The sequence below is a fragment of the Manduca sexta genome, chromosome 27 (genome assembly GCF_014839805.1).
Source record: "Manduca sexta isolate Smith_Timp_Sample1 chromosome 27, JHU_Msex_v1.0, whole genome shotgun sequence".
Taxonomy (NCBI): Eukaryota; Metazoa; Arthropoda; class Insecta; order Lepidoptera; family Sphingidae; genus Manduca; species Manduca sexta.
In genome coordinates this window covers 18,139,602-18,162,542 of record NC_051141.1, presented here as the reverse complement: position 1 = coordinate 18,162,542, position 22,941 = coordinate 18,139,602, and the positions used below count along the sequence as shown (strand labels likewise).

The following is a 22,941-nucleotide window of genomic DNA, read 5'->3' as shown; positions in this document are numbered from 1 at the left end:
ATACAGACCAACTTAAAATAAGTAATCGACAAAGTAATGTAAATGAATACATCGACCACATCCACTGAACCAAACACACCGACACAGACCAACTTAAAAAAAGAATAGAGACCGTAATGTAAATTAATACATCGACCACAGTACAGACCAACCGATAACACAGAAGAATAATAGACCAAGACATTTCAACCCAGGACATTGACAAACCAAACACACCGATACAGACCAACTTAAAATAAGTAATCGACAAAGTAATGTAAATGAATACATCGACCACATCCACTGAACCAAACACACCGACACAGACCAACTTAAAAAAAGATTAGAGACCGTAATTTAAATTAATACATCGACCACAGCACAGACCAACCGATAACACAGAAGAATAATAGACCAAGAAATTTCAACCCAGGACATTGACAAACAAAATACACCAATACAGAAAAACTTAAAATAAGTATTCGACAAATTAATGTAAATTAATACATCGACGACAGCACAGACCAACCCATAACACAGAAGAATAATAGACCAAGAAATTTCAACCCAGGACATTGACAAACCAAACACACCGATACAGACAAACTTAAAATAAGTAATCGACAAATTAATGTAAATTAATACATCGACGACAGCACAGACCAACCCATAACACAGAAGAATAATAGACCAAGAAATTTCAACCCAGGACATTGACAAACCAAACACACCGATACAGACAAACTTAAAATAAGTAATCGACAAATTAATGTAAATTAATACATCGACTACATCACAGGCCAACCCATAACACAGAAGAATAATAGACCAAGAAATTATATCCCAGCACATCGATTGAACCAAACACACCGATACAGACCAACTTAAAATAAGTAATCGACAAAGTAATGTAAATGAATACATCGACTACATCACAGACCAACCCATAACACAGAAGAATAATAGACCAAGAAATTACATCCCAGCACATCGATTGAACCAAACACACCGATAGAGACCAATTTAAAATAAGTCATCGACAAAGTAATGTAAATGAATACATCGACCACATCCACTGAACCAAACACACCGACACAGACCAACTTAAAAAAAGAATAGAGACCGTAATGTAAATTAATAAATCGACCACAGCACCGACCAACCCATAACACAGAAGAATAATAGACCAAGAAATTTCAACCCAGGACATTGACAAACAAAATACACCAATACAGAAAAACTTAAAATAAGTATTCGACAAATTAATGTAAATTAATACATCGACGACAGCACAGACCAACCCATAACACAGAAGAATAATAGACCAAGAAATTTCAACCCAGGACATTGACAAACCAAACACACCGATACAGACAAACTTAAAATAAGTAATCGACAAATTAATGTAAATTAATACATCGACTACATCACAGACCAACCCATAACACAAAAGAATAATAGACCAAGAAATTACATTCCAGCACATCGATTGAACCAAACACACCGATGCAGACCAACTTAAAATAAGTAATCGACAAAGTAATGTAAATGAATACATCGACTACATCACAGACCAACCCATAACGCAGAAGAATAATAGACCAAGAAATTACATCCCAGCACATCGATTGAACCAAACACACCGATACAGACCAATTTAAAATAAGTAATCGATAAAGTAATGTAAATGAATACATCGACTACATTACAGACCAACCCTATGGGTTGGTACACAGAAGAATAATAGACCAAGAAATTACATCCCAGCACATCGATTGAACCAAACACACCGATACAGACCAACTTAAAAAAAGAATAGAGACCGTAATGTAAATTAATACATCGACCACAGCACAGACCAACCGATAACACAGAAGAATAATAGACCAAGAAATTTCAACCCAGGACATTGACAAAACAAACACACCGATACAGACAAACTTAAAATAAGTAATCGACAAATTAATGTAAATTAATACATCGACTACATCACAGACCAACCCATAACACAGAAGAATAATAGACCAAGAAATTACATCCCAGCACATCGATTGAACCAAAAACACCGATACAGACCAACTTAAAATAAGTAATCGACAAAGTAATGTTAATGAATACATCGACTACATCACAGACCAACCCATAACACAGAAGAATAATAGACCAAGAAATTACATCCCAGCACATCGATTGAACCAAACACACCGATACAGAGCAATTTAAAATAAGTAATCGACAAAGTAATGTAAATGAATACATCGACCACATCCACTGAACCAAACACATCGACACAGACCAACTTAAAAAAAGAATAGAGACCATAATGTAAATTAATACATCGACCACAGCACCGACCAACCCATAACACAGAAGAATAATAGACCAAGAAATTTCAACCCAGGACATTGACAAACAAAATACACCAATACAGAAAAACTTAGAATAAGTATTCGACAAATTAATGTAAATTAATACATCGACGACAGCACAGACCAACCCATAACACAGAAGAATAATAGACCAAGAAATTTCAACCCAGGACATTGACAAACCAAACACACCGATACAGACAAACTTAAAATAAGTAATCGACAAATTAATGTAAATTAATACATCGACGACAGCACAGACCAACCCATAACACAGAAGAATAATAGACCAAGAAATTTCAACCCAGGACATTGATAAACCAAACACACCGATACAGACAAACTTAAAATAAGTAATCGACAAATTAATATAAATTAATACATCGACTACATTAAAGACCAACTGATAACACAGAAGATTAGTATATCAAGAAATTTCAACCCAGCACATCCACTGAACCAAACACACCGACACAGACCAACTTAAAAAATGAATAGAGACCGTAATGTAAATTAATACATCAACCACAGCACCGACCAACCCATAACACAGAAGAATAATAGACCAAGAAATTTCAGCCCAGGACATTGACAAACCAAAAACACCGATACAGACCAACTTAAAATAAGTAATCGACAAAGTAATGTAAATGAATACATCGACCACATCCACTGAACCAAACACACCGACACAGACCAACTTAAAAAAAGAATAGAGACCGTAATGTAAATTAATACATCAACCACAGCACAGACCAACCGATAACACAGAAGAATAATAGACCAAGAAATTTCAACCCAGGACATTGACAAACCAAACACACCGATACAGACAAACTTAAAATAAGTAATCGACAAATTAATGTAAATTAATACATCGACCACATCACAGACCAAACAATAACACAGAAGAATTATTGATCAAGAAATTACAACCTAGCGCATTGACCAAACCAAACACACTGATAATTTCGATGAAACCTAAATACAAACACGTGATTACAACAGCATAGATTAGAACCTACAAAACTAGTCGTTCGTTCGTAAGCCACCTCCCAGGACTGGTGTTATATTCACAATATTCTCTTCTGTCCGGGGAATAAAATCAAAGTAGTTACAGGGTTTAAAGCAAGAACAAACGTGGTCTAAATCGATCGATTAGTTTCTCCAATAAACAATTAGGAATAAATTGAAAAAGTTAATGCAACATGGAGAAGTTTAGTTCGACAGGGTCTAAAGAGGATTGGTAGTAAAGGTTCAAAATACATCAACTAAATTAACATATCCAAATCATCAGTAAATTGAACTGAATTTGTCGTAAGAATAGAAATGTGCCAATTTATAAAGAAACACGTAACATTATTATTACATTACGAGTTAGGTTACGTTATTATAACATTACAAGTGGAGATTTTTTTTATAAAATTTAGTTATTTTCTTAATTAAGGCAGTGTGTTATTGATAGAGAAGAAATAGAGTCCTAATAATTAATCGAAGAAGGGAATGAGTCGTACTAAACGAGAATAAACTCAATGAGAATGCACACTTGTAGGAGTAATATATATGAAAATACAAAGACAAAGTAGAATTGAAATAGAGAATCATGAATTAGGTACAAAACATGAATCAAAAAGTTTAGAATATCGAAGAAACTGGAAAGGGGAAGCTACCACAGCATTACCGCGGTCAAAGTAATAAAAACAATAATGTAAAGATTTGTAAAAAAATCATGATTAATTTGATAATGTCGAGAAGGTTTTTCTTTCGTGAAATTATGAAGTAATATTCCATAACAAGGATATGCACGAGATTGTGCATAAAATATTCATGCTCGCCATAATATTAAGTAGTAACAACGTGTGGGAAAACGAGAGAAGGTTAAATCGAAATGATCTAGTTTTTGTATACAAGATCTAATATTATAAAGTTAATTAGAGTAAAGTATACAAAAAGTTTATTAGATTTAATAAGGAATATAAGTTACAGTAAGATCATATAAAATTCCAGAATCTTAACGAAGTTTATAGAAATAGTGGATAGACTTTCAGAATTCAAGATTAACGGAGAAAAACTCACAGAAAAGCAACGTCGGAACATTTACCCTAATATAGATTAAAATCTCTTTCAAAAATATAGTAAATTTCGAATATAAAATAATTGTATAGAATAATTAGTAACATGAAGGCTTCGGTTTTGACAGAATTAAAAAATTATACGAAGATTTTCTTCAACCAACCTTGACGTAGTTTTAGGTCTCTTGTGCAGGCCCGTAGTGAACTCCCTTCCGAAGTGTTACGAATCAGTATAGCCAATGTAGACAAGATTTTATGATTGAAGCGACTCGGTTAACAAATATATTTCTGATTCAAGAAGTGCAAGAGCTTTTCAACTTCGAAGTTTAGTTTAGTTACATAGTAACGAACATTTAGTTTTTTTTAGTTTTAAATTTTCGAGATATGTGTGAAGTTAGATAAGAAGTGTTTCGGAGACGCTGGCCGCGAGCACGACTGGGGCTTCAAGTTGGAAATTTTGCTTCGGAGTTATATAGTTGATCTTCGGCGATAAACCATGCAGGATAGTGAAGATAAACCTGCAACAAAATAATGATCATTATATAAAATGTGGACTACACAACGTTAAGCAAAGGTGGGGCCCCCAAAGTTTTTTCTACTTGGTCGGACTATACTTATTCGTCGTTTTAAGTACAGGAAATATTAATGAGACTCAACGCTGATGAGGAGAGCGGAGAACCGATAAACGTGGCGCGCTCTAAGGGAGGCCTATGTTCAGCAGTGGACAGTTGTAGGCTGATGAGGAATGACACTCAAAATGTTGAAATTGTTAATTTAGGTTTATCGGTTCATATTACATAAATATTTATTAAAGTTATTTAAAACCTGTAAACAAAATCTGTTAATTCTTTCTCACCGGATTCTGTTGTATTATACAGAATGCATTTTTAAGACGGTGCGGAAAGGGGAGCGGCATTAACCACTGTAGCTAAAGAAAACTTATTTGGTGACCATCTAACATTTTTAAAGAAATTAAAATCTACGTCCATACATTTAGGATAAAATGTAGTATAGTAATGTAGGTTTATTTCTTAAAATGGATTTGGCGTCGAAAAATGAGGGATTTTTGCAGCGAAAAAGGTTTTACACGCGGGCGAAACCGCGAGCAAGATCTAGTATTATTATAAAATGAACCAAGCTCTTTAATTATAATCTCACTCCAAAAACTATCTTCCCTATTGGGTTTTTGGCGGACTATGATAAAATTAGCCGAACAGGCCGTATAACGGATAGTCAATGCAAGTTAATTGCAATTGTAGCATATCACCAGCTTTAAATTTTGACATGGAATTCTGTTTGAGATCTATAACGGATAGTCAATGCAAGTTAATTGCAATTGTAGCATATCACCAGCTACCAGAAATTTTGACATGGAATTCTGTTTGAGATCTTATTAATTGTAACTATTTTTATTTCCATAAAATTATTATAATCTATCTGTTACCTAAGACACAACCCGAACGACGGAAACTACTTTTAGCAACAAAAATTCAACGCTCATTAAATGTTGAAACAAAATATTAATTGCTTTAATTTCTTAAGATCATTCACTCAACCATTATTTAATACATCATGCTATCCTATCACTCAAGGAATCAATATAAAACACAATCCGTTATTTTAAGACATGTTTTCTGTACCAAATACTCCGTGAATTTTGGAATACCCTATAACAGTTTTACGTTTTTTTCTACCTTTTAATTATGAACCTATGCGTACAGTACAAATTTTGTAACATGCAATAAGTACGCGAACACCGTATATACAATTAAAATATTTTAAGCAGTTACGATGGACTTACTTCACAGTAGTATTAAGAGGTCCTAAAACGGCATTATTTGGAAAATATCTAAATATTTGATTACTTTGATTGTGTCCGGTAATCTCACTTTATTTTGCAGTAAGGGCGTGGTTCGATTGCGACGTTGCACATGCGTGTATAAGTGCCCGGCGTTTTGAATGCAGCCATTATTGATCCGCGCACCCGTACAGTTGGGATTACATTGAACACGACTTAATGGGATATCTATCTTATTATAAGGTTTAGATGTCCAAATAGCACTGTAAAAAAACTTGACAGATTTGGGGACAGTTATAGCCCATGTTTTCAATAAATGACTTCAATCGCTTGTTTCGACCCATCACTAAAATGGATAAATGGGAAGTGTTTTTAGTATGGTTAAAAATAATTAATTTATATTAACTGGTTTATTATTGGGGTTGGATCAAAGACTGAGGATGGAATTATTTATCGAAAACGTCTGCTTGTCAACAACAAAAAATGATTGCAATTATAAATCTAAGGACCTGGTTTTACAAGTTACGACCCAATTTATTCGATAGTTTTCGTAGTATATAGTTAATGTAGATATTAGTCATTTTATTGCCCTCTATTGAGAGCATAGTTTATGTCTTTATCATTAGAGCATGACTTCTGAATTTGGTCGGCTTGTACATTTATGTGACGAGCAGCATTTACGCAAAATTTTTAAACAGGTCTTTAGAAAGTGTCCCTTGACATCTAAGTAAAACCTTCTCAATATAGGAAATATAGGACAGCCAAATATAAAAGACACGTCGTCAATTATGCACCCAAATAAATAGTCATCAAATGAGTACTAACAACATTAGCCGACGTTAACTAACGATAAAATTTACTTGAACGTAGTGAAAGAGGTTTTTAAATTTATAATTGATGGATATAAAGCAGACTTTAGTGCCGAGTCAAAGCTTTGTGATAAACGGTTCTAAGATCTAGATGCGAGTACTATTTATACGCTAAAACTTAACACCATGCAAACGAAATTCATTATCATTACAGTTTTTTTTACCGGGACCACAATAAATGTCTAATGTCATATATTTTCAGAGCCATATAAAGTCTACGCGTAAGCACAACTTATTTTGATAATTTGACAACGATGTAAAATGATAATATTTTATCATAATAAAACACGATATTTTAGAGACTTATTTATTTTGCTAAATGGCTCTGACATTGAATTGATATTGGCCCCAGCAAATGAGAACAGATACGGGCAATAAGCAAAGAATTACAACTACGGCTGATTAAATCAATGAATGCATTAAGCTAACTTGGCAAGGCATGTTTTCTCAGGTCCAGTATACGCAGCATGCACACGACATTACGCAATTAATAAATAAACTGAATACGGAAAATATTAATAAAATATGATGCAAAAATATTCAGTAACATTAGTATTATTTTTACCATGCATAATAAAATAGTGCAAATTACGTAACAAAATTGCGACATACCAAAAAATAGGAAAAATATTATTTGGACGAACATTTTAACATAAGACATCCACGGCTGCGTCCTTAGGGATTAAATGTAAAGACAAAACTTCGCACATTTCCAAAAATTGCGCAAATTTTTAAATTGCCACGTAAAAATGCAAAAATTTAACTCGCAAAATTCGCAAAGCAAAATGTGACGTAGAATAAAAAAAATAACTTACAAAAGAAAAGGACGTTATGCTCCATAACCTCCAATCACGCCTCCCACCCATCCAGATGTTGCCGACGCCGGTGGCCCATCACTTCCAATCAGAACCGATCTTGATAATGTCGAAATTTCTAGCAATAATTTGTGTTCAACATCTTGTACTAACAATTTGCTGCTGGACATCCCGACACGTCACACACGTCACATCGCCTGTGAGGTCCCAGAGCAAACGCCACGGAGTCTGAAGCTCTCCCCACTCGCAACGATAGCTATTAACCTAGGTATTTAGTGCATTCGAACGCCATCTACAACTAGACTTCAGCGACTAGCGCCAGCTGTCAACCGCGTTATGTCATGTTAACTAAAGTTTTCGTCGAAAGAGGGTATGTTTTGGTAATTTATTATTTTGCACAGGGTTGGCTTATGTTATGCCAGTTTAAATTAATGGTTTACCATGTTTTATGTTTGGTAATGTAACCCATAGTGAGTCAATATGGGTTTATGGATAACTGAAGAAGCCGTAAGATATATTTCTATACGGACACTAGCCTTTCCTCATTAAATAAATAAATATTTTGATTATTTTCAACAAAGAAATATAGAAAAGTCAAATGTAAAGAAGAAAATACTTATGTAATACTTCGGATGTTGTTGGGACCTTTGCAATTTATTAGCATTGAATGTAACGACGTAACATCCATCATAACTTACGAAGCGAATCTCTGATCTCTCCCTCGCTTCTTCACATAATATTCTAGCGGATAGTGTTTCTGGACGAAATAGTATCAACCTCAAGATTTTTGAAATAACATGTTTAAAACGGACCAAAAAAAACTTAATAAAAAAAATGAAAATATTGTGCCTAGATACATTATTTGTCCCGTGTTAACGAATACAAAGCTGCAGGTCCTAGAATTGTTATTGTAGCTAATCAAACGAAAAATCAAGCAGCAAGGTATTTTCGAACCTAAAATTGGAAATTATCAAAATTTACTGTCGATTTCAATTAACGACCCTAATCACTGTCTTCAAGTCAATAGTCAAAATTTACCATTCAGAACAGTTTGTTTGGCATGTTTACAAAAGACGACTCTTTAATTGGTTTATTCTTGCCATTGATGCGCAGTTAGAGACTGCGGCTTTTGGTGATAGTCTTTATATAAACTAATGGATTTAACGTTAGTTTAATGCGTATAAGCTTTAGTTAACCTGCCCTTGGATATTATGCGCCATCTATCTGACAGCATTCAGAAACGTTCATCGTTAGGGTTCAAACCTGAGTTTATGCCAGCGTCCTACAGGACATCTATATGCTAAAAGTTGAAATATTTGTGGGCGTGGCCAGGAATGGCGCACGTGAGACGGATGTATTGGCTATGGCATTAATACATGAGTCGGACAGAGACAGATATGCAGTCTGGTCATCCATAAGGAACTAATTTTATTATACTCTTAAAATTTTAAAACCAACTAATTCTCATGGTAATGTAAAAATATTTCACAATAATAAAATAATTTCTATAAGCAAAACAGAAGAAGCGCCTCTTCGCCGGCCCCATCCGGAATTGAACCGGGATCTTCCGCGTACTAAGGCGGATATGCTACCATTGCACCACGGAGCCCTGCAGATAGTTGACATATTTGTGAATCTCACTGGGATAATTTTTTAGTTTTTGCCCAAAAAACACTATTTAACGTGAATTTTTTTATGTTATTTTTGACTCACATGTTTCATAATTGTGTGGTCTATAATTGGTACCAAATTAGGACCGCTGGGATTACGTTAGGACGTGATATATGCGATTTTAAATTTTAAGCGCTGTGATTGGTCAGAAAGCGATATTATGTTGGCATTGTTGTTTTAGCGGTACAACTACGGCGCTGAGGCCTCGGGTTCGCTGCCAGGCTCGGGTATGATTATAATTTTTTGGTCAATATCATCTCGGAGGCTGAAATTGTGTACGACAAATGACAATAGATTTTAACAGGTTATATGGTATCAAATAACGGCGTAATTCTCGATGTGCCTCTGTCTACCCCTAAATAAGGAAAAGGACGTGAGGCTTTCTTTCTACTTGGAATGATGAAGTGAGGTGAGCTGTAGCCAAAATGTGTTACTACAATCATTAACGCTAACGTTAAGTATGAGAATATAGGATTTGGCATTTGTAATTTTTTGTTTCCCACTAGATTTAAGGATTGTAGAAGGACATCTTAGCTATGATCTCAGGTGCGGCTGGAACTAAGTCATTGTTGAAGAAACTATAAGAATTTTAATCTATTAAACACTAGACTACTTTATTATCAGTCCTGTATTTTGTCTCGTTGCTAGGCACGGGCCTACTTTACTACTCATAGGGGTGAGGGCATAGTCCACCATACTGGCCTAGTGCAGATTGGTAGACTTCACACACCCTCAAAATTCCTGTAGAGAACTTCCCAGGTATGCGGGTGCTTCATGATGTTTACTCTCACCGTTTATTGGAATATTTACAACTATTAATATACTTGAAGGACAATTTTTGGAATAGCTGAAATAATTCTAAAACAATTTATAAATAGCAATCGCTAACCCTTAAAAATATAGGCTATATTTTATTTTATAAAACAGACTCAAGGGAAATGCAAACAAAAATATTTATTGTTAACCAAGAAACATTACTTAACAGCATTTAAAATTAATGTACGTAGTTCGGTAACAAGAAAATATTAATTGCAATAAAACTATTTTACGGATTTTATCTCTAGATGAAATAAAACAAAGATTAATTTAACCTAAAGGTTATTGTTTTCTTTTTAAAGTATGTTGCAAATATATTTTTTTCTTCTTGAAACTTACCGTCGCGATAAACCTATGCCAATAATTGTCAACACGGCGCTGTTTTATTAGACAAGTCATACATTTGTTAGCCTAACAAGGGTCAGTTTATACAAATACACTAGTTTTTAGGCGATTGCTTTTGGCGCTTACAACCCTTTGAAATTAAGTGCCTATGTTAAGAGCATCTCAGTAACAGGTTACGAGCCTCGGCTCAGGACGGTCCGGAAATCACACAAACACATTTATTTCCTTACAATACTGCAGCGGTAAACTACAGCGGGCTGAGGGGGTCGCATCGCCAACTAATACTTTTCAGGTTAGAAATTGCAAAACCCTCCTCACACATTTTGAAGGAAATTCAACTCCAATTCAAAATAAATGTATGTATTTAAGGTCGCGAATTCTATAAACTAATAGAAACATATTCAAAAACAACATTTCACAAATTATAATTATTGTCTATTAAATTTTAGATGGATTTTGAATTTACTGAATTCTTTATTAGCTAATAAGGGCAACTAACTTGTAACACTTAACGTATATTATAGTCTTTTAAATTGATTTTGAAAAGAACAACACCAGAGTTTCTTGCCCGTTCTTCTCTGGTGGGAACTGCTTTCCGAACTGGTAGTAGAGTTAATATTGACGGAATCTAAATAATGTGTAACATTTTACGGATTCAAATAAATCATTTCATCATAACATTTCATATAATGAGTTAAAAAGATGTTTGTTTCCAGTGACAGGGTTAATATAAGTATATTATAGATCAATATTTCCTTTATTCGAAGAAGTCATATATTAAGGTATTTCAAAATTTTATACCGTTCATAATTTGTATGTTGTCTATGTATTGCTAAGACCACAACAAGACATTTTTATTCTACCAATTTTTCTTCATTCAATTACCCATAACAAAGCTACAACCTTTGTTAAATCAAAACTTATTACTAATAACGCCTAACAGTGGCGAAAGGGAACCCTACACAATATAGATACTAATATGTACAAATGCAGTCTTCAAATCTTTCTAATGATAACTAGATTCTACATAAAGAAATGCTGGCAGGATATAACCTGAGCTATATAGACCCTTCGTCGCTGATACCTTAGTAGCGTACAGTCGCGAGGAGTCCCTATAAGCTGACCCTGCCGGCTACCCTTTAGAAATTTATGTAAAATTTGATTATCCTTAAGTAAGCCATACACGCTATGGTCTACCGGAGAGGTCATCTGTGCAGGTATGCCTGCGCAGGTATCAATTGAAAGAATTGATTTTCGTTTCTGCACCGGTCGCCTGCACAGGCAAAAAATCTGCACAAGTCTATTCCCACACACATTGCGGTCTATCGGCGCAGGTATACCTGCACCGGTAGACCTTTCCGATGGACCGTAGCATGTATGGCAGCCATTAGAAGAATTTCTAAAGTTTTTTCAAAACTCCCCGTTTTCTAGCAGACTGACCCTGTATTTTTGTTTAAATTACGGACTTTACTTATAAATGACTTTAATGAATGATTCATCAAATTTATTTAATATTGTTTACTATTTTCTGTTTATTGAACATGTGCGTTGCTTGCAGACGTTAAAGACTCGCGGAAGGTTTCATTATTCAGTTAAAATCGATGGTTTATTTCAGATTATCAAATAAGGTGATAGATTAAGATCCCAGGTCCGCCTGATCTTATTTATTATAATAATATAATATATAAATCACCCCTGTATTGTATACTGTCCCACTATTGGGCACGGGCCTTTTCTACTAGTGAGAGTTATTAGGCCTCAGTTCACCACGCTAATTTAATGCGGTTTGTAGATTTCACACACCCTTAAAATTTCTTTAGAGAGTGCTCTCGGGATTTGAATCTGCGGACATTCGTCTTGACAGTCCATTCCACAACCAATTTGCCTATCGCCGCTCATTACCTTACTTATTTTCTCAAAAACAAAATAAGGGGAATGAAGTAGCATTAGTATATAACCTGATGTGCACACACATACATGCTAACTTGTGCCGAAAGCCAATGTAAAGATTTTATAGTTATATTTTAAAGTTATTTTCTTAATACCTCAGTGTTTATTTTTATGTATGTTTTAGAATATATTGTTAAAAATTATTAATCAACATTGCCAGACATTTCCTGTCATCGGAAACTTTCGCCAGAGGCTTTAAGGAAAATGTCATTACTTGTAGACTCCGGCGGCACTCAAAGACACCACAAATAATGATCATAGTCATTTCATTAAAAACTGAGTATTTTTTAAAAGATTGTAAATATTTTATTAACGCCACCTTTTTAAATTGTCCTGTATTTAATCAAAATATTAAGCGTTGATTTGCTGTGTATGTGAAAATGATTGCGGTGCCTCAACGCCGCGGTAAACGTTGATTTCATAATGTCATTATTTTGGCAGGAAAGTTCTGAAATGCGAACGTTTCATAAGTGATATAAAAATACATTAGAGATGGTTCCGTGCAACTATATTAGCGCATCAGGAAACCCTGGCAGCGTTTCGTATGCGCCGAAGGAGACCATCCCGAGTTTCGGTTGCTAATGTGATTCAGGGTGTATGTGTTAGGGACTCAGCCCGATACTCGCTGGAGTGACGCTATGCCCCTTAACGTCGACATTGCTTCGAAAGATCGGTGAAACATCATAACAATTTCACTTACTAAGCTCCTCTCCTCCCACACGTGAGTAGCGTAACGCGTTTATCCGTGCGAGAAAAAAATGATATATAAATTGGTGCGGGAAAAATACTGCAATGGAAGATTGTGATTATTGAATAGTTAGATGAGGTATTATTTCAAACTAATAATATAGAAAAATAAGTAAACTTGAATTACTTTTCAATAGGTAATAATATATCTCGTGGGATGCAGCATCTACATAATGATGATGCATCCCACGAGATGAGAGAGTACTTAGTACAAAAAGTATATATTTGGTTATTTATAGCCGAATGTTTCCTTGCAATATGATATAACTTTGAAGTGCAAAGAAATAAATCCAATTTGTATGAACTAATGATTGAACTGAATGAACATGAGTTCCCTAATGCTTATATCAAACAGTGGAGGAATGGTAACGGGATGCTACTTCACCTGGATTTCGAGGCGACGGACAGCATTTAAAAACCTGATATTTTTGTAACAAACAGCCTGCTTAATCACTTTTTGAATTATGTATTACGTTTATATAATATTTATCTAGAAAACTACTTTTTATTGCTGAGCCAAGCCAAGCCAATGTTGAAGATGTTAAAGAATAAAACACAATGTACAGCTAGAGTTGCGTTTCAAATTTATTTCATAATGATATCTACCATACGATTACATTTTGACAATTAATAAAATGTTTATTGCAAGTATACACTTAAAAGAAACACATTGATTGAAATGACATGGTGTCAAGTTCTTAAGCTAATTTGTCCCTTGCTATCGGCGAAATCAGTTTTATCGTCGAGTTTTAAAATCTGCCACTGATGACGTCATCCGTCTAATCTCTTCCTAAGATGCGTTGGGCGCATCAATCTTTGAATACATTTGAAAGGATATGCCTGATTGCCGGTGGTCGGTCTGACCTCAGCCTCTTTTGGTTACTAGCACCCTGGCGATATCCCCTGCTGCCGGTGGAATACAACACAAACTTCACCTGGCGATGGTAATCTCAGTCACTTGTATATTGTCCAATACAATCTCGATATGTCATTTTCGAATTAACTGGTCATTTATAAGATATAAAATCTTTCATACCATTATTTTTCAATCAACGTGTTGACAGTTGGAATATTAGTTTCAAAATGGAGTAAGTGCTTCTAAATAGTTCTAAAAATTTAATAAAAATAGATGAAACCCGGGCTCAGCTTAGTAATATAAGGTAATTCATTAATATTAAAGTATTCAAGGATTAGTCTTCATAAAATGATTGAAGATAGAGACCGATTTAGCTAATAGGGAATAAAAACGTGCACATATAAAGCACATTAAGATAATTCTAAACTTGAATACCATAGACAAAGAAGAAAAAGAGAAATATTTAAGAAATGTAAAAAATTTGGCTCATTGCCAGCAATGTCTTGCATATTAAACATTATAATTATTAATTATGTTAATTATAAAATTGAGAGACTGCTTTAACAAGGAGATATTAAAATACACACAGAAATGCACACACTTAAACTGTTTCATAATACCTAAATTCTAGTACAGTATATTTCAAAAAGTACATGAGATAGACGAAATCTGAATATAAATATTTTGGTTTTAAAATTTGGCTCGTAGATAAGCAATACGTTGCAATAAGTATTAATAATGCTAAGGACGTTAACATTAAGACTGCTGAAGTTATAACTTCCGGACGCTTAGAAGATGGAAGACTACATATTCGAGCATATTGATTGACGGCTTATCAAAATCTACTATATTGTCTGGAAATTAGTGCATGGAATATTTTAAAATCGTAGCAAATTAGGCACGCTAATAATTATTCGCGATGAAATGTTATACAAGACCTCAACTTTCGCACTAGCTATAAATAATGAACGCACAGCAGAGCGCGGGTATCATCATTCACAACAGGGTTTCACACAGAGCGTTTTGGGGCTTTAAGAACCAACCTCTACTTATCTTCAAGGATCTAAGACGCAGAACGATCAAGAACATTTAAGACAACGTCCTCTTTTATAGCATTGATAGATTATAAAGAGGACCCTCTACAATTAACTAAACATAAAGATAATTTATCAGCTTCTCAAAATTTCTTTTCTTTGTCGTTCTTGTGTTTCCTTCGGCTTCCTCTGACTGGATCTTGCACAAGATCGAGTGGGAGCCGACTCTTCATTTTCTGAAATTAATTAATGATTCCAATTTAGTGCACATTACATACATTTTTGTAACATTAACAAAAGGGAAAGTACGGAACCTAAATCAATAGAAAAGGTACTTTACCATAGATGTATAAAAGTAATCATGTCTTTAAATGGAATGTAAAGAATAAGACGGCGGATTTATTCATACAAAATGTTTCAGGTAAATGAAAGTATTTGTTATCATTCTACAAAAATAAAAGAATGACGGCTACTGGCAGTAGTAAAATTACTTTACAGAATCAGACAAAAAGATATGATGAGCAGTGATTATTAAGCTATTAGATCAAAAACTTTAATAGTTGTTTACAGTGTTCTTCAAGAGATATTCCGTTAAACAAATAATTAACTAATTCTATGAAGTTCAAATCTTAGTGAATGCAAAGTTTTAGGTGAAATTATAATGAAGTAAATCGCAACACTTTTCATTGTGCAAACGACTTGCTCGTCCGATTGTATTGAATGAGACAAAGCGAGACGCACAATTTTAGTTGTATCAATTTTAGTACTGTTCAGTTCTAGTTATTCATGGGCGTGGTCAGTCTATCCATCAGATCTTGCGCTTCTACTAAAACTATTTAGAAGTTTGTAACTTACCTGGCCATCAAGGGCCTTTTCATATCACGCTTGCTAAACTTGAGTGCTTTCTAGAAGGTTGGGGCAGCTCAGTGTGGAAACTGTAACAGATAGGGTAATTTAGAAAAAAATCTAGTTCACTTTATTTTTGGGGCCGCGGTGTTACCTCTTAAACGGAACGCCAATACCTATGTCTTGTATGCCTACGGCTTTCTAAAAATAATATATACTCGGTATTACTTAATCATCCCACCTGCATTGTAATGAGCGAGTAAAAATGTTTGATGTGTTTTCAAACGCAGAAAGTGCTACACGAATGAAACAACATTGGCACGGAGATAAACTTTATCCTGGAACTTAAATCCCGGTAAAAATTTTCACATGGGCGAACCGCGGGCAAAATTCAGTTAAGTTGACCTACTAATCACCACAAAGGACATAACTCAGCGTAAGAAAGAAGATAGCTGAAGCATACAAGTAAAGCTAATTACAACCATTCTCCATTTCTTGCACTCACGTTACATCACGTTTACGTCCCCCAGTCTCGTATAACTTGCCACAACCACTTTTTCTATTCACATAACACAAACTCACCTCTAATGGCACAGCTCAAAGATTAATGTTAAAAAGGACTAACATTCATTTTGTAATAAATAATTTTAATGTAAAGCTATGAAAATACAACATCCCAAATGTCCAGCAACATTCTGTGCATGTATTTGCACAGATCGTTCCTGGACATTTGGGCGCCGTCCGACACCTGGCTTGAAATAAAAGCCAGTCCCATCCACACCCTTCTATCGATCCAGGCTCATATTGAGAACAGCGACATCTGTGACACAATAGTGTTCTTCGTGGACTAAGGATGCGTTCGTTTTTAGTGATTCGCACTTATAGATATAAGTAAACGTTTTTGTTAACAAATGATGATAAATTGTGTTTTGACTCTTACACACTTATAAGTACAAATAAAAGTTAGGAAGAAAGACAATTAAAATATTTTAACTTTGAAATTAATATTGTAGTCTTAACCTTAACTTGATATTGTAACACATTGTAGCCATTTTAACTACTGGACATAATTATTACACTTAACATCAGATGTTATGAGACGTCATGAGGTTCTCATGGCTCAGGATGGCGAGCGCAGTGGAATACCGAACTATACCTTGTAATTAAAGGCGTTGGATGGTGTTTCTGCTGTTTATGGGCGGTCGTATCGCTTACATCAGGCGAGCCGCAAGTTCATTTCGTCATTAAAAGCAATAAAATATACATATACATAATGTATATTTTTATGCACGTTTTATAAAGATTTCTGATTTTATTTAATTTTAAAGAAGTGAATAATTTAATCAAATATCAATAATATGGCTGTCAAAACATCGAAATTATGATAATTGAAATAAATTTCATGAAATCTATAATTTTATTATAGTTAGGAAGGGGGTATTCTGTTTATGTAGGCGAATCCGTATTTTTGAAATTACGGGCGTTCTTTTCAAAGGACGACTTCGATAGCCAGAGAGAGAGTCAAAAATCTTGTTAACTCTTGTAGGCGGAATAAGCGGTGAGATATTATATCTGAAATAACACATTTTTTTATGTTTTTTTTTATTAATAACTTGTCGCTGCCTCTGATGCCTACATGGCATTAACTCGAGGTTCAATTTTCACACCTTTCCATATTTTTTTATTAATGCGTTCCAATTGAGATATTAAAAGTTTTAATTAATTCTTTCATCATTTAGGAAGATATATGAGCAAATGTTGTCATCGGCCTATGAGCGCACAAAACGTTATTTTTTTGGATGTAATGTTTTTTACAATGGATTTTGTGCTTTATCATCGCTGCTAAGGCGGTAATTCAGTTTATGGATATAGAAATTTGAACAAAATTGTCGAGTGTATGAAAAAGGTGAGTGTTAGTGAATATTATGACCTCCAGTTTATGCCATGTATCAAATATACCCAATAACATTGAAATTTCAATATTTTTCCGTATTTTATTTCACATTACATCTCTCTCACTAAGGAACACCCGTTAAATGTTTTAATGTGAGTTTAATCTATAATTGACGTATATTAGATAATATAGTCTAAAGCGAAGCACCCTCTGATCAATACGTCGCAATTCTCAATTCCTCTAGTACAATATTAGACGGCAGAGCTGCAACCAGCGCACCCATTTTTCACTACACAGTTATATGTATTACTGTACATTAATTAACAGTAAGTAGTGTTAGTTATTACTGCTATTTATATGCGATTACCATCAGGTATGTTGTGATTTTTCAACCGAGTTATGATTGTCTTCCTGCATTAAGCTTACGTACGACTTCAAAATGTTATGCTAGAAATTTGGTTTTGTGGTCTTGTTTTCTCAGACGTTTTTTTTACTTTGAATGATGCTATGGTGCAATAAAACAAAAATGAAGATCAAACAGGCACAAATATATTTCATTCAAAATGTTGCATATTTTTACTTAATGTGGTAATTTTACTAAGTGCCGACATTCCAATACACAAAAACTACATTCAGACGAGAATACATCATCATTTATAATTAATTACTGTACTGTATACGTGAAAAACAATTTTACATGGACTTCACAAGAAAATAAAATGAATACAATTAATAATAATTTAATCAGCTAACTTAATTAAGTCAAAAAAATTGCAAATAGAACCAACTAAATTCTAATACGAACAAGCTAACGAATTCATCAACAAAAATAAATTTCTAAACCGATAACAAATATTATTACACCGGTAAAAATTAACACACTTAAACCCATTATTAAAAAATGTACGTATACAGACAAAGATATTTCGTCACAGTTTATTTAAGTATAAGAAATACAATGAGGAAAACCAAATACATTTACACTTCTAAATAGAATGACTTGAATAATAACATATCGTTAATAACTTCACCAAACACGCAAACATGACATTCATACGAGCTCACCAATTCGTAAAAATGCACTTATAATATGAGTATATTTACGTGGAAAATAATATTATATAAAAAATGTTACACCAACAAAACCATAGTCATACAAATCTTAAATTCGCGAAAATTAACTTACAAAATAATATGCAACTGTACAACAAAATATCAAAATAATTACAACAATACCCCGGTGCATTCATACGATCCCACCAATTCATAAGAATGCACTAATAAAATAACGTATACAAATAGTATATTCATTTGTAACATAATATTATATCAAAATTATTCCATCAATTGTAACTTAGTACATTTATACAAGCCCACCAATTCATATATATATGTATTTACTAAAAATATATACTAGTAAATTAAATATAGAAATTATTACATCAATTGAAAGTTAGTACACTTATACGCGCCCACCAATTCGTAAAAATGCACTAATAAAATAAGTACATATATTTACCTGTTAAATAATATTATATCAAAATTATTCCATCAATTGAAACTTAGTACATTTATACGAGCTAACCAATTCGTACAGATGTACTTATTAAAAATATGTAATAGTAAATTAAATATCGAAATAATTACATAAACTGAAACTTAGTACGTTTATACGAGCCCATCAATTCGTAAAAATGCGTCAATAAAAAAGTATATTCACTTGTAAAATATTATAATACCTAAATTATTACAAGAAAGTAAAACATTAATACAACACAAAAAATTGTACAGATGAATTTACTTAAAATATGTACTTGTAAATTAAATATCGAAATAATTTCATAAATTGGAACTAAGTACATTTATACGAGCCCACCAATTCGTAAAAATGAACCTATGAAAAAAAGATATTCAATTATAATATATCAAAATTATAACAACGATAAAAACATAGTACATTGGTACGAATCAGAAATTTGTGAAAATGCACTTACAAAATAATATGCACTTGTATAATAACAAATAGAAATAATCACAGCGAATACGCAGTACAATCATACGAGCCCACCAATTCGTAGATATGCACTTATAAAAAATATATTCTCTTATTTTATAACATATCTCCAATACTCACAAAAAAAATTTTTGCACATTCGTACGAAATTTCAGTTCGTAAGAATGCCCTTAAAATTAGCACTTTCGGTAAAAAGATTAAAAATATTACAACAATTAAAACTAAATAAAATTTTACAATAACACAACATTAACATACACAGAAGATAGGAAAATTATGTTATAAAAATTTACAATTCATAAAATATTTTCATTTTCAATTCATATGGAAAATCATCAATACAAACTAAATGCACATAATATCCAACAATAAACTTGAAAAGATTACACCGCTAAAACTAAACACAGTTTTACACATTGAAGTACGAGTATATTCTATATAACGATGGTTTTACAATACACTAAAAATAAATTTTGAAAGTACAAGCTACACAAATATATCGAGTCAATAAGATATTAAAAATCAATCTGGTCTCACCCAGTATTTTTCCATTAGTCATTCATTCCTATTTTCAAAACCCCAAGACAGTTGTTACCCTCTCAATAATCCCTGCGGTCCGGGGGAACTAAACAACACATTATATTGAACACAAAATTAATCAAAATTCGCGCTGGAATAACAAATTAACAGCTCCGATCATACCGTGGCTCCAAAAAAAGGTAACAGGCTCGGGTATTAATTCAGTCTTCTATAAATGTAAAGCGTTTATCAAAAATAGGTGGTTTATCGTAATGGTATAAAACAAATACATCAAACTCTTGAGCAACTTCAAATTAACATAAATTCGGTAACAGCCTTTCATAATTGTTAACTTCTAATTCGGCCTCATGATTAGAAGAAACAATTGTGAATGATTGTTTTTACTTATCCTATTCTGACTAACAATAACTATCCATTGTGGTGGCGCGCCGGCACATCATTCCGCAGCTTCCTCCAGTCTTCAGCTTCATATAGGTGTTAGGTTGTAGCTCCGCTGCAACTAATGGTATACCAAATGCTCCACCTTTGTAAATAATCAACTCCACGTAGTCACGGTGACAGTCCAGACGCCCACAATCTGGATAGTCGCCATTTTCTGTAATTCGCACTTCATTCTGGAACTTTACAGGTTTCAAAGAAAAGTATTGGAGGGTAGCAACTTATCAAAATAAATTAGAAGTGGAGATCTGTTAGGCCTCCGCGTGTAGAGGGCGTATTTGTGTTTGGCACACGTGATGTGCGTGATTTGTGACACAGTAACATAGTTGTCTCTCCATTCAGGATTTGAAGATGAGGATGAAGACTGTGGAACCACTGGTCAAGCTTTGTTGGAATAAGCTTTTATACTGGTCTCATGATGTTACTGTTCATCTCTTTAGAATCCGGGAAGCTGTTGATTCGATGTTCAAATCCATTCTGGACAGTGTACGTGTTGTGCGGGTGGTGGTGCATCTGCAACAATGAAATTGAGTTGAGTTAATATAACAGGAAGGTCCGCTCATATTCCGCAATAAATATTTAATAGGTTTTATCGCAAATCAAATTAAATCTCGCGAGTCAAAATAAATATAAACGGTCGAAATGGATATCCTTCGTTTCTAATTTCGAATATACTGCAACTTTAGTTTTCGTGATGTTTGTTTTAACGAATTGTCCGTTTGAATTTACTGCATGTTTGCAATTATTATACCTACTGTATGATTCACCGTCACTTTTAAAATTTAGATGTACTGCGATGAGAAAACATTATGATTTTTCATAAATTGTTGAATCGCCATTATTATATCCACTATTTTTTATGTAATTGAACATAAATGTCCATCGATATGGGCTTGGATATTTAAAAATTAATGCGAAAACTCAACGTTATCCTATAGAAAAGTCGTAAATAATTTGAAGTAATTTGAAGAGAGATAAAGGTATTTTTATTAGCAGCAAAAATAGCCTGTCCCTCGTCCGCCATTTTAAGTTATCTGCACTTTGCCAATGTGCGAAATAAGAGCCACCCGTCGCGGCGTTGTAGCACCCGCGCATTCGGCACATGCGCATTTAGCTTGGTCCGCCATTTTATAATAGGAATTATCGATCCATGTACGCGACCCTTATATAAGGTATACACTAACATTGAATTTAAAACACACTGTAAGTTACATTCGCTAATAAACTCGATTCTATAAAATTCTACGTCACAATTGCAAAGAGCAACGCTCGCATATTCATTAAATAATTATTTTGGGATTTTAATGAGAGTTTAAATTAAAGATTAGTTGATCCTACGACGAACCTGCGACTGACGATCACGCTGCATTTGGTCCAGTGCCTGTGTGTAGACCTCGACGGGTCACATCTCGCAGACACGTCCGATACACGCGCGGGCCTCGGAGCAAAAGACCCAGGCAGCCTGTGTATGTCCCGCCCACTAAAGTATTGATCTAGGTTTTATATGCTTCTGGCGCCCTCTGGAGGTATACCTCCTGGAATGGAATATATTCCAGCCCCCGCCCTGCTAACCCGCCATGTTAGGCTAAGTTCAGATAATAGAAATTATACTAACGTGTTATAATCGTTAGTTAGATGCTAAATGGTGTAGATATATACAATATAAAGTATCAGTATCAGTATAAGTTAATTATCATTTGTAAAATAATTTAATGTTTCATTAAATTAATGTTTCTGTGAAATTTCTTACGGTCGTTAGCCTGACATGGATCGGTTTATATAAACTCACCGAACTTTTGCGTGAGCGCTTTAGGCACTGGTAAACTGGATGCTTTGAGTAGGACGACGACGCGCACATTTATTCGAATCTACGCAGTTGACCCGTTTA

The 22,941-nt window shown here is 34.0% G+C and overlaps 3 long non-coding RNA genes across 3 annotated transcripts; all 3 read right to left on the bottom strand.

Annotated features, from left to right (window-relative positions):
• Window positions 1-4,794: 4,794 nt before the first annotated feature.
• LOC119190857 lies at window positions 4,795-8,114 on the bottom strand. The gene is made up of 2 exons (XR_005113231.1): window positions 7,903-8,114; window positions 4,795-4,938 (listed from the first exon to the last, which is right to left on the bottom strand). It is a non-coding gene; the product is annotated as an uncharacterized LOC119190857 (long non-coding RNA).
• A 5,878-nt stretch (window positions 8,115-13,992) lies between these two features.
• On the bottom strand, window positions 13,993-16,946 carry LOC115452239. The gene is made up of 3 exons (XR_005113261.1): window positions 16,750-16,946; window positions 16,177-16,256; window positions 13,993-15,557 (listed from the first exon to the last, which is right to left on the bottom strand). It is a non-coding gene; the product is annotated as an uncharacterized LOC115452239 (long non-coding RNA).
• A 1,642-nt stretch (window positions 16,947-18,588) lies between these two features.
• LOC119190895 lies at window positions 18,589-22,634 on the bottom strand. The gene is made up of 2 exons (XR_005113265.1): window positions 22,399-22,634; window positions 18,589-21,566 (listed from the first exon to the last, which is right to left on the bottom strand). It is a non-coding gene; the product is annotated as an uncharacterized LOC119190895 (long non-coding RNA).
• Window positions 22,635-22,941: the final 307 nt, after the last annotated feature.